Source organism: Beta vulgaris, chromosome 7, assembly GCF_026745355.1.
Source record: "Beta vulgaris subsp. vulgaris cultivar EL10 chromosome 7, EL10.2, whole genome shotgun sequence".
NCBI lineage: Eukaryota > Viridiplantae > Streptophyta > Magnoliopsida > Caryophyllales > Amaranthaceae > Beta > Beta vulgaris.
In genome coordinates, this window is record NC_079208.1 from 43,130,055 (window position 1) to 43,149,019 (window position 18,965).

Here is an 18,965-nt window from a genome sequence, read left to right on the forward strand (position 1 = left end):
AGCTAGTTTTTAGGAAAAATATCTTTTTCAAAATCTTTTATAAAACCGGAAAACAGTTTTTATAAAAAAATCCGAAACATTTTGAAAACCGGAAATAATATATTTTTCGAAAACTAAATCTTTTAAATAAAATATAAAAGATAAAATATATATTTTAAAAAGTAAGATTTGAAAATCAGTTATTTTAAAATCAGAAAATCTTTTTAAAATCTTTTCCTAACAAACTTAAACTAACTTCCTAAAATAATGGATCTTAGTCAAATTATCCCTAAAAACTCTAACAACTATATTGGGCACACAATTATCTTAGGCGCACAATATTAGTCACTTAGAAGTTCCTAAATTAGTTTTAAGTCTTGTTCCCTAATTATTAAGTCTTGTTCCTTATAGTGCCAGGTTGTTCCTTTCATGGGAACAGAACCAAGTTCCTTTGAGAATTCACCACGAACTTAATAAAGCTTTTACTCAACCTTAACAAGAAGATTAATAAATACCCTAATTATTCTAATCTTCATTCCATGCTTGATTCTTCATTTCTCGAACATCTTTACTTCGATCTTGATTAATTCTCCGCTTTAATCTTCAATCAAGTATTCTCTTAGCTCGAGCATGAATTACCTTGCAACACCATAAATAAAATATACTATGTCTTTTGTGGTTAGGTCATCTTTAAAACTCAAGGGTCAACATTAATTAAACAGCTAAACATAGAATAGAAATTACTTTCCATATAGAGTAAGATAACCCCCGACCTAGTAAAATCCAACCTCCAATCATATGGCGTTCGGTCCAAAATAGCGGCATATATTACACACTGGATTACACCTAATCCTTCTATTATGCCAGTGGCTCTCAGAAAATTTGGATATTTCTTCAACAAGATATCCTTGCAAATACATACGAATGGATAGAATAATGAACTAGATTATGATATGTTTTTATTAATCAAAGTATTTAATACTTAACTAGTAATGTATACCTCAATAACGATTGATGCAGCCGAAGAGATACAACTCCCAACTGCTGTAAGAATGCCGAGATATTCATGGCGTTTATGCACATGTGATCGATCAAGCTTATCGCGGGGAAAGTTGAACTTCGTCGTTTGCGCCTTATGAAATCAAAACTCTAGAATCTTACCCTCATAAAAGCTAGAGATCATAACCCCAGAAATTGCTATGATTGTTCCCAACACTTTGGCTCTCCCTGTCCAAGAATATAAGTTGAAACTCTCCCGCCTATTTTTTTTTTCCAAGAAAATAAGGTAAAAAGAATAAGTCTGGACATATTTGCTGAAATTACGGTGTTGAGATCAGAGAGAATGAGTTTATTTATATTTCAATGGAGATATAGATCATGAAAAGATATGAATGTAGCCAATAATGATACAGGAAGTATCATGTATCATTTGCCAAAATTTGAGCTAACCAGAATGGGTAAAAGTATAAAAAGTGATGATAACAAAAAGCGGGGTTAGGTTTTTGATTGCATATCTATATATTACATATATATTGCATCATATATTGTACATACATTGTTGAAACATTGTGTACATATACACATTGTATACAGTTAGATTGAATCGAAAATTCATATTACAACTAGGAAAAAAAATGAATGACGTGTCAGACTGATAAATTATGAGTTGGAATTGGAACATTTTTTTCTCCTTGTCATATATAGATTAAGACCATAAAGAAATTCTATCTATATTAGGACCACTAATTACAAGAGACCAAATGGCCTACGGCTAAGACGATCCATGCAATCCGAAATACACCAATGCGAATACGTAGCTTTTGCTAGCTACATAGACTCCGTCGTTTTCTCTTGCTGGCGGGTTCTCCTTGTTATCATCTTTTTTCCCCCAAATGACAAGGTAACTTCCGATCAAGATAACAATAGCTCCTATTAGGCTGCAAATTAAAAGAATACAATTGAGAAACTTGTGAATTATTCTCATTAACTGTAATTAAAACTGGAATTTAAATAGCCAAAGACTACTCGATATTACGTTCCCACGTGAAGAGGATCGTGTAAAATGAAGGGGCTCACAATGGCCACCGTAATAAGGGTAATTCCGTTGAATTTGGAAATGAAAAATGATCCTTTTTTAGTGATGCGCCATGTTGTTAGTATCATAAGGAGCACGGATGCTATAATTGCCTAATATTAAAACTCAGTCATTAGATAAAACCATTTTGATCACCCTAATATCAAATAAGATGATGTATTTGTGTAACTTAATTAAACAGCTAAACATAGAATAGAAATTACTTACCATATAGAGTAAGATAAACCCCGGCCTAGTAAAATCCAACCTCCAATCCTATCGCGTTCGGTGCAGAATAGCGGCATATATTACACACTGGATTACACCTAATCCTACTATTATGCTAGTGGCTCTCAGAAAATTTGGATATTTCTTCAACAAGATATCCTTGCAAAAACATACAAATGGATAGAATAATGAACTAGATTATGATATGTTATTATTAATCATACGAAGTAAAGCATTTAATACTTAACTAGTAATGTATACCTCAATAACGATTGATACAGCGAAAGAGATACAGCTCCCAACTGCTGCAAGAATGTCGAGATATTAGTGGCGTTTCTAAACATGTGATCGATCAAGCTTATCGCGGGGAAAGCTGGACTTCGTCGTTTGCGCCTTATGAAGTCCAAACTCTAGAACCTTACCCTCGTAAAAGCGAGAGATCATAGCCCCAGAAATTGCTATGATTGTTCCCAACACTTTGGCTCTCCCTGTCTAAGTATATAAGTTGAAACTCTCCCGCCTATTATTTTTCAAGAAAATAAGGTAAAAAGAATAAGTCTGGACATATTTGCTGAAATTACGGTGTTGAGCTCAGAGAGTATGAGTTTATTTATATTTCAATGGAGATATAGATCATGAAAAGATATGAATGTAGCCAATAACGATACAGGAAGTATCATGTATCATTTGCCAAAATTTGAGCTAACCAGAATTGGGTAAAAGTATAAAAAGTGATGATAACAAAAAGCGGGTTTAGGTTTTTGATTGCATATCTATATATTACATATATATTGCGTCATATATTGTACACATATTGTTGAAACATTGTGTACGTATACACATTGTATACAGTTAGATTGAATTGAAAATTCATATTACAACTAGGAAAAAAAATGAATGACGTGTCAGACTGATAAATTATGAGTTGGAATTGGAACATTTTTTTCTCCTTGTCATATATAGGATTAAGACCCATAAATAAACTTCTATATATATTAGGACCACTAATTACAAGAGACCAAATAGGCCTAACAGGCTAAGACGATCCATGCAATCCAAAATACACCAATGCGAATACGTAGCTTTTGCTAGCTACCTAGACTCCGTCGTTTTCTCTTGCTGGCGGGTTCTCCTTGTTATCATCTTTTTTTCCCCAAATGACAAGGTAACTTCCAATCAAGATAACAATAGCTCCTATTAGGCTGCAAATTAAAAGAATACAATTGAGAAACTTGTGAATTATTCTCATTAACTGTAATTCAAACTGGAATTTAAATAGCCAAAGACTACTCGATATTACCTTCCCACGTGAAGAGGATCGTGTAAAATGAAGGGGCTTACAATGGCCACCGTAATAAGGTTAATTCCGTTGAATGTGGAAATGAAAAATGATCCTTTTTTAGTGATGCACCATGTTGTTAGTATCATAAGTAGAGATGGCAATATCCAGTGGATCACCCGACCACCCGCTCCACCCGATTTATTAAGTGGGTGAAAAACCCGGTTTAAATGGATGATAGCCGGGTGACGGATAATCGGGTGATGGATGCGGGTCGGGTTCGGGTGATATTTTTTCATCCATCACCCGATCCATCATCCGTTTACCACCCGACCCGTCACCCGTTTAAAGTAAAAAGTATATAATTTTTTTAATTTTTGGCTTTTAAAAATATTTTTATGTTAATAATGTGGATTAGAGTTAATTTGGACGATTTTACATAGTAAGTAGAATTATATAAATGGATTAGTGGTTCTTGTTAGTAATTTTTCTTCTTCTCCTAATATTTGATTTCACCCGTTAACACCCGATCCATCTGTTAACCCGGTTACAAATGGATGGATGGATTTCGGGTGGAGATGGATGCGGGTGATGGATGGATCGGGTGAAGTGGGTGGATGCGGGTGATGGATGCGGGTGACGCTCCACCCGCCCCGAACCCGATCCATTTACATCTCTAATCATAAGGAGCACAGAAGCTATAATTGCCTAATATTAAAATTCAGTCATTAGATTCAACCATTTTGATCACCCTAATATCAAATAAGATGATGTATTTTTGTAACTTAATTAAACAGCTAAACATAGAACAGAAATTACTTACCATATAGAGTAAGATAACCCCTGGCCTAGGAAAATCCAACCTCCAATCATATGGCGTTCGGTCCAAAATAGCGGCATATATTACACACTGGATTACACCTAATCCTACTATTATGCCAGTGGCTCTCAGAAAATTTGGATATTTCTTCAATAAGATATCCTTGCAAATACATACAAATGGATAGAATAATGAACTAGATTACGATATGTTATTATTAATCATACGGAGTAAAGTATTTAATACTTAACTAGTAATGTATACCTCAATAATGATTGATGCAGCCGAAGAGATACAGCTCCCAACTGCTGCAAGAATACCGAGATATTTGTGGCGTTTATGCACATGTGATCGATCAAGCTTATCGCGGGGAAAGTTGGACTTCGTCGTTTGCGCCTTATGAAGTCCAAACTCTAGAACCTTACCCTCGTAAAAGCTAGAGATCATAGCCCCAGAAATTGATATGATTGTTCCCAACACTTTGGCTCTCCTTGTCCAAGTATATAAGTTGAAACTCTCCCGCCTATTTTTTTTTCAAGAAAATAAGGTAAAAAGAATAAGTCTGGACATATTTGCTGAAATTACGGTGTGAGAGTAAGAACGTAAACAAATTTTAACAATGTTCATTTCTTCGACTTTTTTTGGAGGGAATTCTTCGATTTTTAATCAAAAATCATTTAGTTTTATAGAGTATTTTATCCTTTTTTATAACAAAAATTATGACTAAACCCTTGAAACTATTACTGTTTTTTTAATTTGTATTTGCATTTCAATAAATCTCGCGATGGAGGAAGCTTTACTCAAAACATGGTATATATATTCCTTCGTAGGGAGCTAGAGGAAACTTTATAGTGGCGAGCACACCTTGAATTAAGGACACAAACTATCTCGAACAAGTTACATCAAGTCCATGTTATAATGAGAAACTCTCAAAACATCCAATAAATTAAATATACAGTTATTAAAATCTATGAACGTTAGATAAATCGTAATATTACCTCAATATAATTGCCAGAATAAAAGTAACGACAGGAAATAAGTTCGATATGGCTGCTATCGCAGTAGCTGAAGCTTGTGCTAAACCCACCACGGATAGATTATGATTAATTACTCCCCTGTGAATAAAAATAGCAGAAAAGCTCATATCATAATGTTGCGGAAAAAAAGAAAAAAGAAAAATGTGTATGTTGGTATCACATCCAACTTCCAATTTTGGGTTTTTGAGATTTCAAAAGATTCATACATATTTATTTTCTTCCTTTTTAATCATATAATTTGGGAGACAACAAAATAAGTGGTCCTGACATTATATGAAAACATAAATATGTTAGAGGAAAAAGTTACTTCAAACTTCTTTATAATTAAAATAAAATGAAATGATAGAAGATGAACGAGTCTATACGATGTTTAAGGCTATAAGCTGATTATGATGAACTGTACATCATAAATAATAGGAACAATCATATTATTTTTGAAACTTGGCCAGAACAACATTCAGTACTCCTTTTTCTACTTTTCAATGATCTGTTTTCTACTAACAAAATGCTGAAAACACTAATTTGAGAATGATAACCAACAATTTCAATCATTTTTCATATCTTGTACTAAACTCCTCTGCCTTAATTATGTTATGTTTTACACCATATCTCTTCAAATTTGGAAAATCTCCACTTTCAAAATTACACAAATTCAAAGAAATACCCTATCCACTCCAAAATTATCATCTACTCCTTCGACCCCTCTGTTAACAATCAGTCTTCACCCAAAAAATTACACTATTCATGTCTAAATTAAACCATACATCATATGACTTAAATAAATACACAACAATCATTCAACAAATAATATCCACACTACGTCAAAAATAATTATAATATCATCCTCTCACTATTCGCCATTCGGTATCACAATGCAAACGGACAAACCATCATCGTAATCTACTATGGATCGTTCAACTTATTTTGCTTATGTATACTAGTTTGAACTTATTATATCTTATATGAACTTAATTATTGTGACTGTATCTAGTGCTAAATTGGAAATTGGACGTTATGACATGATAAGTTGCTTTAAAAGAAAAACTTCTATGGAATTGAGGATAAGAATAACAATTTAGAATTGGGGTAAGAGAATGATCTCTATTATATAAGGGAAGAGGGAGCAATGGTGTCCTCTTTTGAAACACCTATTTTGGCCCCTTTCCCTTTCTAAATTACAAAAGGAATGTCAAACAAAACTATCGAAAATTAATTTACAACACTCACTCACAAACCAGTCATAAATCACTTAAAAGAATAAATGTTACAAGTCACTCATATAATTGAGAAAATCACGTTATAAAAATCACGCAAATATAATCGGAAAACTTTATTAAAACTTAAATTTAACATACAAACTAAAACTAATGACCTAGAACGTCAATACATACAAAAACATTTACAAAAATTTACTTACAAATCACTATTCTCAAGAATCATTCACAATTAATAGTGGGTCATGATAAAAACATAGAGGTGTATTTGTAGTGAAATCAGAATTTAGAAGTTAGACAAGGAAAAAAATTATTTACTTTTTTATAGTGTTTCCTATATATAATGAAACTTTTACATATATTTGGACCTCTCTTTTTATATTATATAATAGCGACTAATTATCAAGGTAAAAAGATTTATGTAAAATATCATTCAAGAATTAAAGTACAACATATCTCTATTATATAAGGGAAGGGGGAACCTATGGTGTCCCCGAATGAAGAGACTATGTTACCCCCTTCCCATTCTAAATTACAAATTCACTTACAAATCAAAGGGGCTTCAAACAAAAATACCAAAAATATAATTATAACAATCACTCACAAGTCAACTAAAATCATAAAATTGCACAATTTACTTTATGCAAATCACTAAAATGAGGAAACTTTACAAAAACTTAAAAATTCACTTACAAACTACAACCTATGAAAAAAGTGACTTGAAATCAAAGTGTACACTTTCTTCACAATTTATGAAGTATTGTACTTAATTCAAAAAATCAACTAAAAAATTATAATATTAGAAATCATAAATAAATTCAATAAAGTTTCAATTTTGTTCATAGAATTTAACTTTAAAAAATAAGAAAAAAAACAAAAAGAATGTTGAGAGACTTAAGTGACATAAACCAAACCAATCAAATTTTGCAACTAAAAACAATTATACTTCGTATGTCTAATGTTCAAATTTTGACTCTTATGTCGAAGAAAATCGAGTTTCTATTTCGAAAAAAATTCAATCACGCTTCGCGTGCAAAAAATTCTAGTATTACCTTAATAAAAGAGTTACTTATCAGAAAGTTTGTCCAAGACTTTAAAAATTAAATTATCTATATTCAAGTAAAAGCAATCTCACATATGTCAATCATAATCAAAGATATTAAAATTGTATCCCAAGTTATGATATTTGCTATTTAAACTACACTTACAGTCTGACACACTCTCGCGTTCTGTTGTTGGATTGTCGTAGGTAGCATCCCTTTGACCCCATATGAAAAGGTAGATCCCAATAATTATTAAAATGATTCCTATTAAGCTATAAATAATAAATACACGTGTGAAATATGCAATCCTCTGCTACTTAAACTAATATAACACAAAACGAAAATGTTTCTTTTTCTAATCAAATACTTTTACCTTCCAAAGTGAAGGGGCTCATTTACAGGGTAGGACTAAGAATTGCCACCGAGATAAGTTCAACAACAATAAATGAGGAAACGGAAATGCAACCTATTTTTTATGCTACACCATGTTGTTAGAATCGTAAAAAGCCTCGAACCCGTATTCGCCTACATATTAAACTTAACATATTACATTTTTCATTTTTGTTCAGACTTTCAAAAACCAATTTAGAAAAAAGATTATCATTAGACATGTAATCCCTCTGTTTTTTTTTTTACTCACTAATTGTATGTCCAAAAAAATCATGAAAAATGCAAAGGATGGACCATTTGAGATCAGAGAGTGGGTTTATTTATATTTCAATGGAGATATAGATCATGAAGAGATATGAATGTAGCCAATAACGACACATAAAGTATCATGTATCATTTGCCAAAATTTGAGCTATGCAGAATTGGGTAAAAGTATAAAAAGTGATGATAACAAAAAGCGGGTTTAGGTTTTTGATTGCATATCTATATATTACATATATATTGCATCATATATTGTACATATATTGTTGAAACATTGTGTATGTATACACATTGTATACAGTTAGATTGAATTAAAAATTCATATTACAACTAGGGAAAAAAAATGAATGACGTTGAAAGGAGCCATATCACATTTAACTTTACTTAGCTTCGTTCTAGTATTTTGGCCCAGACAATATCCCACATCAGTTACAATTATCAAATATATTATTATTCGTAAGTTCCGTATGTGATTCTTATAGCTTTTCATAATTTTCTATCTAGTGCTAAATTAAAATTGGACGTTATGACATGATAAGTTGCTTTAAAAAATTCTAGTATTACCTTGATAAAATTATCACTTATCAAAAAGTTTTTCAAAGTCTTTAAAAATTAAATTATCTATCTTAAAGTAAAAGTAATCTCACATATGTCTATCTTAATCAAAGATATTAAAACTGTATCCCAAGTTATGATATTTGCTATTTCTCTGATACAGTTCTGTTGCTGGATTGCCGTAGGTAGAATCTCTTTGACTCCATATGAAAAGGTAGATTCCAATAATTATTAAAATTATTCCTATTAAGCTGTAAATAATCAGTACACGTGTGAAATATGCAAACCTCTGCTACCTAAACTAATATAACACAAATGGAAGTTTTTCTTTTTCTAAAAATAAAATCAATTACTTTTACCTTCCAACATTAAAGGGCTCATTTACATAGTAAGGACTAAGAATTTCCACCGAGATAAGTTCAGCAGCGTTAAATGCGGAAACGAAAATGCAACATTTTTTTGACGCTGCACCATGTTGTTAAAATCGTAAAAAGCTCTGAACCTGTAATCGCCTACATATTAAACTTAACATATTAAATTTTTCTTTTTTGTTCAGTATTTAAAAAAAATAGAAAAAAGTTTATCATTAGACTTGTACTCCCTCTATTTTTTATTGATTTACTCACTTATTGTATATCCAAAAAAATCATGCCAAATGCAAAGGATGGACCATTTGAGATTGGAGCGTATGGGTTTATTTATATTTCAATGGAGAAATAGATCATGAAGAGATATGAATGTAGCCAATAACGAAAATTAAAGTATCATATATCATTAGCCAAAATAGGAGCTAAGCAGAATTGGGTAAAAGTATAAAAAGTGATGATAACAAAAAGCGGGTTTAGGTTTTTGATTGCATATTTATATATTACACATATATCTCATCATATGTTGTACATATATTGGTGAAAAATTGTGTATGTATACACATTGCATATAGTAAGATTGAATTAAATATTCATATTACAACTAGGAAAATGAAAAAATGAATGGCGTTGAAAGGAGCCATATCACTTGTAACCTTACTTAGCTTCATTCTAGCACTAGTATTTTGGTCCATACAATACTCTGCGTCAGTTACAATTATCAAATATATTATCATTCATAAGTTTGATAACTTATTTTTATAGTTTTTCCTAATTTTCTATCTAGTGCTAAATTGAAAATTGGATGTTACGACATAATAAGTTGTTTTAAAAAAAAACTTCTGAAGATTTAAGTATAAGAATAATTATTTCAAAAGAGTTGGGGGTAGGAGAATGTTGTTACCTTAATTAAAGTATCACCTATCAAAAAGTTTGCCTAAGTCTATAAAAATTAAATTATATATCTTAAAGTAAAAGTAATCTCACATATGTTAATCGTAATCAAAGATATTAAAACTGTATCCCTATAGTTATGATATTTGCTATTTCTACACTTACAGTCTGACACACTCTCGCGTTCTGTTGTTGGATTGTCGTAGGTAGCATCCTTGATCCCAATAATTACTAAAATGATTCCTATTAAGCTATAAATAATAAGTACACGTGTGAAATATGCAAGCCTCTGCTACTTAAACTAATATAACACAAAACGAAAATGTTTCTTTTTCTAATCAAATACTTTTACCTTCCAACGTGAACGGGCTCATTTACAGGGTAGGACTAAGAATTGCCACCGAGATAAGTTCAACAGCAGTAAATGCGAAAACGTAAATGCAACCTTTTTTTTGATGCTACACCATGTTGTTAGAATCGTAAAAAGCCCAGAACCCCTATTTGCCTACATATTAAACTTAACATATTACATTTTTCGTTTTTGTTCAGTCTTTCAATAAAAAAAGTTAGAAAAAATTTACCATTAGACATGTACTCCCTCTGTTTTTTATTGATTTACTCACTAATTATATATCCAAAAAAATCATGAAAAATGCAAAGGATGGACCATTTGAGATCAGAGAATATGAGTTTATTTATATTTCAATGGAGATATAGATCATGAAAAGATATGAATGTAGCCAATAACGATACATGCAGTATCATGTATCATTTGCCAAAATTTGAGCTAACCAGAATTGGGTAAAAGTATAAAAAGTGATGATAACAAAAAGCGGGTTTAGGTTTTTGATTGCATATCTATATATTACATATATATTGCATCATATATTGTACATATATTGTTGAAACATTGTGTATGTATACACATTGTATACAGTTAGATTGAACTGAAAATTCATATTACAACTAGGAAAAAAAAATGAATGACGTTGAAAAGAGACATATCACATTTAACTTTACTTAACTTCGTTCTAGTGTTTTGGCCCAGACAATATTCCACATCAGTTACAATCATCAAATATATTATTATTCATAAGTTACATAACTGATTTTTATAGCTTTTCATAATTTTCCATCTAGTGCTAAATTAAAAATTCGACGTTATAGCATGATAAGTTGTTTTAAAAAAAACTTCTAAGGAATTGAGAATAAGAATAACAATTTCAATAGAATTGGGGTAAGAGAATTTTATTAACTTAATAAAAGTATCACTTATCAAAAAGTTTGTCTAAGTCTTTAAAAATTAAATTATCTATCTTTAAGTAAAAGCAATCTCACATATGTCTATCTTAATCAAAGATATTAAAACTGTATACCAAGTTATGATATTTGTTATTTCTACACTTACAGTCTGATACACTCTCGCGTTCTGTTGCTGGATTGCCGTAGGTAGAATCTCTTTGACCCCATGTGAAAAGGTAGATTCCAATAATTATTCAAATTATTCCTATTAAGCTGTAAATAATCAGTATATGTTTGAAATATGCAAACCTCTGCTACCTAAACTAATAAAACACAAATGGAAATTTTTCTTTTTCTAAAAATAAAATCAAATACTTTTACCTTCCAACATGAAAGGGCTCATTTACAGAGTAAGGACTAAGAATTTCCACCGAAAAGGTAGATTCCAACATTTTTTTGACGCCGCACCATGTTGTTAAAATCGTAAAAAGCTCTGAACCCGTAATCGCCTTCATATTGAACTTAACATATTAAAATTTTCTTTTTTGTTCAATCTTTCAAAAAAAAATGGAAAAAAGATTATCATTAGACATGTACTCTTCTGTTGTTTTTATTTATTTACTCACTTATTGTATATCCAAAAAAATCATGCAAAACGCAAAGCATGGACCATTGAAGATAAGAGAGTATGGGTTTATTTATACTTCAATGGAGATATAGATCATGAAGAGATATGAATGTAGCTAATAATGATAATTAAAGTATCATATATAATTTGCCAAAATTGGATCTAATTAAGCAGAATTAGCTAAAAGTATAAAAAGAGATGATAACAAAAAGGAAGTTTAGGTTTTTTATTGCATATTTATATATTGCATCATGTATTGTACATAAATTATACATGTATTGTTTAGAAATTGTGTATGTATACATATTATATACAGTTAGATTGAACTAAATATTCATATTACAACTAGGAAAATACAAGAATGGTTAGCGTTGAAAGGAGCCATGTCACCTTTAACCTTACTTAGCTTAGTATTATAATTAGTATTTTGGCCAACAGGCCCGGCCCTGGGGAAGGGCAGGCGGGGCACCCGCCCAGGGCCCAGAAATCTACAATAGCTTAACTAATTAATCCAGCGCTAAAATTGCATTTATCGTGTATTGGAAAGATGGTATTGGTGTGCTTCTGTGGGAATGTTTAGTCCGTAGTAAGACTTCAGCGGTTCGACCCTTTTTAGAGCAATTGTCTAATTTTTTTTTTGTTTTTCTTTTTTTTTTCTTTCTTTTTTCTTTTACAATGGCAAAGATGTTCTTTTATATTTTCTTCTTAGAATATTTCCAACTTATACCTTCATTTCCTTTTTACCACCATATTATATTATTTTATTTATTTAGTCAGTATGATTTTATATCTTATATACCTTGAAATTGTAAATTATTAAAAAAATAATGTATACAACCTAAAGCCAATACTTAGATTCTTAACATTATTTATAGGTGTTGGGTGATAAAATATGTTTTATATTTTCGATTTTATTCGTCTAGTTATTAGTTTATATAATTTATTAGAGGCTACTTCATCCGTCCCACAATAGTTTGAACACTTTGTTTTTTGTTTGTTCCATTTCAGTTTTACACACTTTTATTTCTGGCATGGCCCCACTATTATTATGTGATTTCTCTCTTTTCAGTATTAGTACCTACCAACTCCTATTACATACATCTATTTTTTAAAATAAAAATAACATTTGATAATCACACTAGAACTTATTTCTTACATTACATGACCTAATAAGTACATTTCTAGGACGGAGTGAATATTAGATATATATTAATCATATAAAACTAAAAATAAAAATTTATAGTTGTTGATAAACATGAATTAGTCGATTCTCAAATAGTATTTATCCTATAAACATGCATATTTTGTTAAATGTATACTATGCATTAGGGGCCTTTTTTCATATATATTGCCCCGGGCCCAATAATGTTTGGGAACGGCCCTGTTGGCCAAGACAATGCCCCGCGTCGGTTACAATTATCAAATATATTATTATTCATAAGTTTCAGAACTGATTTTATAGCTTCTCGTAATTTTTTATCTAGTGCTAAATTGGAAATTGGACGTTATGACATGATAAGTTATTTTAAAAAAAACTTTTAAGGAATTGAGGATAAGAATAACAATTTCAATAGAAATAGATAAGAGAATGTTATTACCTTAAAGTAAAAGAAATCAAAAAGTTTGTCTATGTATTTAAAAATTAAATTATCTATCTTAAAGTAAAAGAAATCTCACATATGTCAATTATTATCAAAGATATTCAAACAGTATCCCAAGTCATGATTTTTGCTATTTCTACACGGACACTCTAACACACTCTCGTGTTCTAGTTGCTCGAGATTGTCGTAGGTAGCATCCCTTTGACTCCATATGAAAAGGTAGATTTCAATAATTATAAAAATGATTCCTATTAAGCTGTAAACAATTAGTACATGTTAGAAATATGCAGACCTTTGCTATCTAAACCAATATAACACAAATTGAAATGTTTCTGTTTCTAAAAGTTAAATCAAATACTTTTCCCCTTTCACATGAAGAGGCTCACTTACAAAGTAAGGACGAAGAATTGCCACCGAGATAAGTTCAACAGCGGTTGTTGAACCCTAATTTTGATGATGACAAAGGAACAAATATGCAAATTAAGTATTAGACTAACAGGTTGTTTAAGTTAATTAATTTCAAGGTATCAATGAAAGAAACTGAGATAATACTAAGTTAAAGAAGAAATCAAGTTTGGATTTGAAGACTAAGTGAAGTTGTTCAACGATTTAGTACTCGAGAAGCACCGGAGCAAGAAGACCAAAGCGAGGTTTTTTGTTTCTAATTCCAATGTAAACGAGTAAGAATGGTAAGGGAATGTGACAATTTGAAATGAGAATGGTTGCTTGTTCCTTTGTAAGGAACAGACGAACTGCGCTGTCATAATAAATCAAAGGAACTAACTATTAAAAGGCACTAGATTTAGGATGAAGCAGTACAACGGTTTAATTATGTTTGTTGAGTAATTTATGCCTAGATTCTAGGTAATCGTTTTATTTTAGTAAATATTTGATTTTAATAAGATTTAAAGAAAAGGTTTTATTTTTATAAAGCTAATAAATATCCTTTTCGGTTTTGTGGAAAATATTTTTAAAAGATAATATTTTTTGGTAAAAAAATTTTATTTTGGTTTTATTAATTAGAATACTTTTTTAATTAAACCAGATTTTAGAATTACTGCTTTAAGTGGTTGCTAATTAAGGAACACTAGTAGAAAAAGGTCAATTTGCGTCGGACCCTAGATCCCTATTTGTGTCGGACCCTGGACCCCTATTTGCGTCGGACTTTGGTCCGACGACACAGGTCTCGACGCAGATGACCTAATAATAATCTGCGACGTATGCGAAAATGACACAAATTAATTAGCTATTTGCGTCGCACGCTGTATACGGTGCGACGCAGATGGCTCTGTACAGCTCATCAAAGGAGAACCAATGTGCGACGCACAATACCCTCCCCAGCCCCTAGAGAAATGTGCGTCACACCTTTCCCCTGTGCGACGCAAATCACCAATGTGCGTCGCACAGTGGCAACATGCGACGCACATTGCCCTGCCATCCAGGCTGGGCTGGGAAGGGAAATGTGCGTCGCACGTTGCCTATGGTGCGACGCACATTGCCCTGCCATCCAGGCTGGGGCTGGGAAGGGCAATGTGCGTCGCACGTTGTCTATGGTGCGACGCAAATGTTTGAATTGAGTTTGTTTACATATTACTAAAATCTGATGATTCAAAACTAAACAAGCATTTATATTAACAATTGTGAGGGGAAAATTCGGCAGAGTCTCCTTTGTAATTTGGATAACCTAAGAAATCGTTGGGAAAAAGTTACATATATATATATAACCTGTTTCAATACTGAACCAATGTTGCAATACTCAACCAATGTTGCAATACTCAACTAATGTAGACCGAGATACGTGAAGAGAGCACCGGCGGCAAGAATAAAAGAGAGAACCAGTGCAGCGAGTCGGCACCGGCGACGAGAATGTCGAAGAGGGCACCGGCAAGAGTGAGGACCGAGAATAAGAGAGAAGGAGAGAGAGAGAGAGAGAGAGAGAGAGAGAGAGAGAGAGAGAGAGAGAGAGAGAGAGAGAGAGAGAGTGCAAACGAAAACCGAGGGTCACCAGAAGCGGAAGTCGTCGGTGAGAGTGAGGGTGCGCCGGCGAGAGTTAGGGAGCGCCGGCGAATGTGTGAGATGGGGTGAGTTAGACCGTGTCGCAGGAGAGAGAAAAGGAGAGTGCAGCAGTTTGAATTGAGTTAGGGCTCGAAAAAAAATGCCGTTAGGAAAACTAATATGTGGGCCTAGGTAATTTGCGTCGGATAGGCTAACGGGTCCGACGCACATAGGTCTTTTGCGCCGCACCCGGCCCTTCGTGCGACGCAGATAGCCCTAAGTTTCTTCCCACCAGGATGCAACAATATGCGTCGCACCCCAGCAGCATATGACGCAAAAAGGAAATATGCGTCGCACATACTAAGTGATATATGCGTCGAACCCTAACCTAATTCGCCTACTAAACCACATTATGCCAAAAGTGTCCTTTTATAGTGATATAAATCCCTTTTCTTCATGCAGTCAAAATAGTTTTAATAATGACCTAAGTACCTATTAGAAAATTTTTTGCTTTTAAAAGACTTTATTGGGCATAATATGAAATATTACGGGAATTAGGATAGGCATCAACTGATTTAGGATCATTTAAGTTAGCATAATCAACACCCGTATGTTATTGAGGGTGTTTGGTACATTATATGCAAACTTAAAGGATGCCCAATGAATTTGAATTTCGTAAAACCTCAGGGATACCTGGTGAGAAATTCGTAAATTATATTATCCAAATCAAGAGAAAAAACATCATCCGAAACATCATCTACCCATATACGTTTGTCAATCTCCCAAGGTTGGAGATTTATTAACATATGAGCAATTTTATTCCCGAAACGTTTAACAAAAATCCAAACAATATTATCAAAAGAACTAGCTAAAGCAAGAACATCATCAATAATTAAACTAAAATCGCTAGACCCCTTTTGCTATTTCTCAAACCCTAAATAGCCAAAAGAATATCACTTTCCACTGGGATTGTAAGATGCATTCAAAGTCGCAGTAGGAGATTGGTAGCCCTCTCTATCCTATTCTTTGATTGATTGTTAGTTCTAATAAAGATGCTTCCAGGCCGTCCAATCGAGGTGCGTACGAATCTCATATAGGTAGTTTACTTGCTCACTCAAGAGAGTAAGGTAGTTGACTTACTTAGTTGAAGCAAAACATTAAGGTTGTTTACATGCTTGGTTGCATTATGGGATGATGAAGACGAATTTTTTTATAAAAGTCATTTTTGAATTGGTTTGTAGAAAAATTTAAGGTTAGATTTATTTTTGTTAGGTTACCTAATGTGTATTGTAAATATTAAGTGGTATATTTTAAAAAATCATGAGGGCTTTTGAGTAATTTGATAAAGGAACACCATTGCTCCCCTTGACTTATATTTTTTGAGCCCAGAAGTAAATGCCCAACATGTCGTTGGGATGAGGATTCGGACACTAGGCCGTGCCATGAGATTCGGAGTGGTACTCCACTGAGCTACTACCTTCCCCCCGACTTATATAATAGAGATTACTCCAATTTTGTAACATATCTATATATATATATCTAAAACTCAAAGCTAACAAATGACATGCTGTCACATGTACCTTCCCTTTCCAAACAAATAATGCGAAGTATCAATAATAAAAAAAATTATGTGTGAAGACTCGAACACATAATATCTTATTTCAAAAATAAGCATACTAACCACTAAGCTACAATCTTTTTTTAGATCTTATGGGGTGAAAAAAAACTATAACATACATTTAAGAAAAACATTTAAAGATATGGTAACTTACATCCCACAATATACCCCATAATTATTAAGGAGATCCAACATTTCATTCAATTATCTCAAAAGTTAATGGTCCATAATACCTGGCAGCCCATGTAAACGTTGTTGGAGCAAAAGTGCACACTTCTATTGCTAATAGTCTCTCCTTTATTTGCTTGCTCCATATCCATCAAAAGATCTAGACCAACCATCAAATACACACTCGAGTGACTAATCAAACTCAACATTTTCATTGAAGTAAGAAGTAACTATCTATCTCCCCTTCCCCACTTAGGTGTTGCATACTTGCATATCCATGATTTCACATGTACAATGTACCCCCTCCCTCCCAAACAATGATACAAAGTAAACAACAAAAATATATATATATAAAGACTCTGACATGAAACTTCTCATTTGAAATACAATGATACAAAGTAAACTATAAACAATCTCATATTGGTTTGATGTGGAAAAAAATATTTAAAGTCAAGATAGTTTACATCCAAAAAAAAGTATTTAAAAACATGATAATAATCCCACAACTATTGAATTCAGGAATTGCTAATTCCTGAACAAATAGAAAACCCACCCTCTATAATATAAAAATATAGTGTTTCAAAACTAAACACACGACCTTCCATTTGAAATGCAAATGCATTTAAACCAACATATCAACAAAATCATATTTGTCTTCGTGGGAGAAAAAATTATTTATAGACAACATAATATTTGAATTTTTAAAAAAACAAAAATTATATGATTGACATATCTGAAAAGTTTATAGCTATAAACTACATTGCTTTAATTTAAGAACCAAATTGTAACCACACCAGGGGTGTTCAGGATACCCAAAATGTTTGACCCGATATGTATGATCCGTCAACGTGAAAAATGTATTATATATGAAATTTCATTTTAATCGGAAAAAGATGCAATAATCAGGTCGGTCAATGTACTTGCTTTTAAGTTACACGTGTACTCCGGATGAATGCATCTTTATATATTTCTTTTCTCGTTCTTTTTTCACTGTAAATTTAGTATCCTCTTATAAGAAACAATTGTGAAAATGTATTGAGTTAACTTATTAGCTACCTAATACCACATTGTTGTGCTTGTGGCTTTCAAAGGGAAAATAACGGATTTATAATAAGAAGAATCAACATTTTATAGCAGAAGTTGGATTAGATGAATCGACATTTTGAAAAATGGATCGGATGAATCAACATGTAATGAAAAAATTAGTTGTGATGCAATCGTCTATAAGAATATTTACGTTATGGTTGATTGGTAATAGATCCGTAACACTGTAATCAACATGGATTGACAGCTGACACTCATAGTAATAGCTTATTCCACAACGCTTTCAATGATTTCGGGTACCCGCATATCCGCGTTACCTGAATAACACCCGTAAACAATAACATTTCATGAATCGGTTACATTCTTTAACCGTTTAACGAAATAAGCAAAAAAAAAAAAAACATCAACCATGTTGAATAACTAAAATGTAATGCAATATATAGATTATCGTCGGGATATCGCATGGGTCGACAACTAATTTATAATCAAATTGTAAAGATAGCACGGTTGACAATTATATTAATGTGTAT